The sequence below is a fragment of the Coloeus monedula genome, assembly GCF_965178545.1.
Source record: "Coloeus monedula genome assembly, contig: HAP1_SCAFFOLD_293, whole genome shotgun sequence".
Taxonomy (NCBI): Eukaryota; Metazoa; Chordata; class Aves; order Passeriformes; family Corvidae; genus Coloeus; species Coloeus monedula.
The window spans coordinates 66,453-70,313 of NW_028120645.1; positions in this window are offsets into that span (position 1 = coordinate 66,453).

Sequence of the window (3,861 nt, forward strand, 5' to 3'; positions counted from 1 at the left end):
CTTGTAGTCATTCCCAGGCACTCCCAGTTGCTCCAGTAAGGTTCCAGTTACCGCAGAATGATCCCAGTCTTTCCCAGTTACTTCCAGGGTCCTCCAGCATGATCCCAGTTTCTGTCAGTTTCCCAAAGTGTGGTCCCAGTTGCTCCCAGTATGATGCCAGTTGTGGTCTCAGTCCCCTCAGCATGGTTCCAGTACCTTCCAGTTGATCCCAGTTGCTCCCAATGTGTCCACATTTTCCTCCCAACATGGGCTCAGCAGCTCCCAGTAACCCCCAGTCAGGTTCCATTCACACCCGCTGTAATCCCAGTGGCTCCCAGGATGATCCCAGTAGGACCCGTAGTCACTGCCAGTATGGTTCCAGTCACTTCCAGTATGGTCCCAGTGTCCCCAAATGTGATCCCAACTGCTCCCTCTCAATGCCAGTATGATCCCAGTTGCACCCAATCACCCCCAGTATGGTTACAGTCACCCCCAGTATGCCCCCAGTCAGTCCCAGGTACTCCCAGTATTATTCCAGTCATGCCCAGAGTGCCTCCCTGTCACTCCCAGTGTGGGCCCAGTTGCTCCCAGTATGAATCCAGTCACTCCAAGTTACTCCAAATACGATTCCATTTGCTCCCAGCATGGTCTCTGTTGCTCCCAGTCACCTCCAGTATGGTTCCAGTCATGTCCAGCACCTTTCCAGTCCCTTGCAGTCAGATTCCAGTATGATCACAGTCCCTCTCAGATACTCCCAGTATCATCCCAGTCAGTTCCAGTAGGATCCCAGTATGACCCCAGCATGGGCACAGCTGCTCCCATTATCTTCTAGTGTGGTTCCAGTTGAACCCAGTTGCCCCCAGTTCAGACCCAGTCACTCCCCACATGAGGTTGAGCACTCCCTGAATTCACAGCCCCCCACGCGTGGGATCATCGCCCCCCATCCCGCAGGTGCCCAGGGAGGGGGAGCTCGGCCCAGATATCCCGGGGGGTTCCCTGGGTTGGGTTTTTTGGGGGGATGTTTGGAGAATGAAGAACTCCAAAGGTGAGCAGAAAATGCCCCTTGTGAGGACATTGGGGGTCCCCAGGAGGTGTTTCTGGGGGTCCCGGTGGCGGTGCCAGCAGAGCCCTGGCAGCGGGCAGGGGGATGTGGGGTACGCCCCGTGGTGGGGGTTGGGTCTGCCCGGGTCAGGCACGGCCACCTCCAGCCCGGAGCCAGGGGGCTGCGGGACCCCTTGGGAGAGCCGGAGGGGGAACCTCGGGAGCCCCAGAGTGGGACGAGCAGAGAGGGGCAGTACCGGGAGCAGGGGAGCCCCGGCAGTCTGGAGGAGCGAACCCCTGTGACCCCCAGGGCCCCAAAGTGGGGAGCCCAGAGAGGGGGGAGCGCCGCCATTCGCAGGACCCTCAACAGCCTGGAGAGGGGCAGGGGGGACTCCTTGGACCCCCTGCACCCCGAAGCAGAGAATAAGGGGAGAAGGGACCTGGGGATCCCATAACCCCCAGCATCCCTAAGTGGGGAGACCAAAGAGGGGAGCTTTTGGATTCCTGGGACTCCCAGCAGCCTGGGGAGGGTGGAGACCAAGTAGAGAGGGGGACCCCAATAAAAGAGGGACCCCCAGCAGCTGGGACAGGGGGAACCCCCAAACACCAAAGGGGAGAGACCAGAGAGAGGGAAGTGCTGAGAGGCTTTTTCAGAGCAGATTTTTATGGACACACAGTGCCCAGTGACTTCTAGAGATGGACTTGGGCAGAGGGACCTTCAAACTCAATGTGCTCATCCCTTGTTTTCCTCCAAACCAGGATTTCCCATTCCCAACCCTTGGCCGGATGGAGGAGGAGGCTGCGAGGAAGAGGAAGATGCCCCGGGAGCCCCAGGCAGGTGAGGAGGAAGTCAGTGCCCCTTTCCCCTCTGTCCTGCTCCATCTCCCAGCCCAGCATCGCCCCCGGCTGCAGGACAACCCCGCTGCCGACGCCGTCCTGCCGGGGACGGACTGGGGGGATCTCTTTCCCCTTCCCTGTGGCACGGAGGCAAATCCCATCCTCTCCTTGTCCTTCCTCCCCAGACAAGGAGCTGAGCACGGAGCCCAGGGAGGACAAATCCCTGCGGCAGAACCTGGTGGAAGAGGCCGTTTTGAGCGGCTCCACGGTGCAGGAATCCAACAGGGAGGAAAAGCCCCGGAGATCCCGCAGGAGGAGGGGCTGCAAACGCAGCCCAGGGTGCTCTGAGGAGGAAAGACCCACCCTGTGCGGGGAAGGCGGCCGGAGATCCAGCCAGAGGTCAGAGCTGGTGGTTCATGAGCAGCTTCACAATGGGGAGAAGCCCCACAAGTGTGGGGAATGTGGGAAGAGCTTCAGGTGGAGCTCCAACCTGATGGAGCACCAGAGGATCCACACCGGGGACAGGCCCTATGAGTGTGGGGAATGTGGGAAGAGCTTCAGCCAGAGATGCACCCTGATCCAGCATCAGAGGTTCCACACTGGGAAGAGGCCCTATAAGTGTGGGGAATGTGGGAAGAGCTTTGTCACCACCTCCAACCTACGTATCCACCAGCGCATCCACACCGGGGAGAGGCCCTACGAGTGTCCTGAGTGTGGGAAGAGGTTTCAGACCAGCTCCAATCTCCTCCAGCACCAGCAGATTCACACGGATGAGAGGCCCTTCCGCTGCCCCAAATGCAGGAAGGGCTTCAAGCAAAACTCCACCCTCATCACCCACCGGCGCGTCCACACCGGGGAGAGGCCCTACGAGTGTCCCGAGTGTGGGAAGGGGTTTCAGACCAGCTCCAGTCTCCTCCTGCACCAGCGGATTCACACGGATGAGAGGCCCTTCCGCTGCCCTGACTGCAGGGAGGGCTTCAAGCAAAACTCCCACCTCGTCAGGCACCGGCGCATCCACACCGGGGAGAGGCCCTACGAGTGTCCCCAGTGTGGGAAGAGCTTCTCCACGAGCTCTCACTTGACCCAACACCAACGGAGGCACCGCTAAGGGAAGCCCTGCGAGTGCCCCGACTGCAGGAAGAGCTTTGTCCTCTGCTCCAACTCCATCTCCTGTCAGAGGAGCCACGTTTGGCAGAGCCCTGGTGACCCACATTCCCTGTGATCCGTGTTGCGAAGAGCCCTGGCTGGTGCTCTCCACATTCTCCTGGATCCCCGTAGGCACCTGGGTGAACGCAGGGGCAAGAACATCCATCGGGACTCAGATCAACATTGGAAATTCATTGGGAAGAGCTGATTTTTGACCTTTACACCCTAAACAATTTCATCTGCTCTGTCCAATTGTTTCCTCTGGTGGCTGCGGAGACAAACAATGGACTCTACACGATTCGGTGTGAATCAGGCAGAAGCCATTTTATTGATGACCTACTGTCCCTCATATACAGTTCTTGCTTTCCCTACACACGATCGTGCATAATTATTATGGGTTCAGGGCTATTTTCACACGCTGCTTTATGCTTTGTGATTGGCTCTTGTCTGTGTGTCACATTGTCTGTCGTGTATGTCACAACTGTCCTTCAGTTTGCCTTTTCTTATCCTTTTCTTCCTTTGCTTCTTCCTCATTCACATCCTCCCCAGTGCTGCTTGTTCCTTTCTCACAACCTCCCCACGGACTCTTCCCCTGTGTAGGTGCTCAAGTCCTTCTGTCTTACGTGCTCTGGTTCTTCTCTTTTATGGCTGGTTCACATTATGTCCATTTCCTAGTAAAAACATGGTTTCCACAGTCTCGAAGCATCAATGGGTCCCACTGAGCTCCATGCCCACCACTGGCTCCTCATGGACTCCTTGGAGGAGAGAATTGGGGGCCAGGATTGCACAAAGCTCTCAGAGACTCCCAGGCAAAAGCCAAAGCCAAAGTCCTTTGAAAACCCTGCAGTCCCTGGGAGC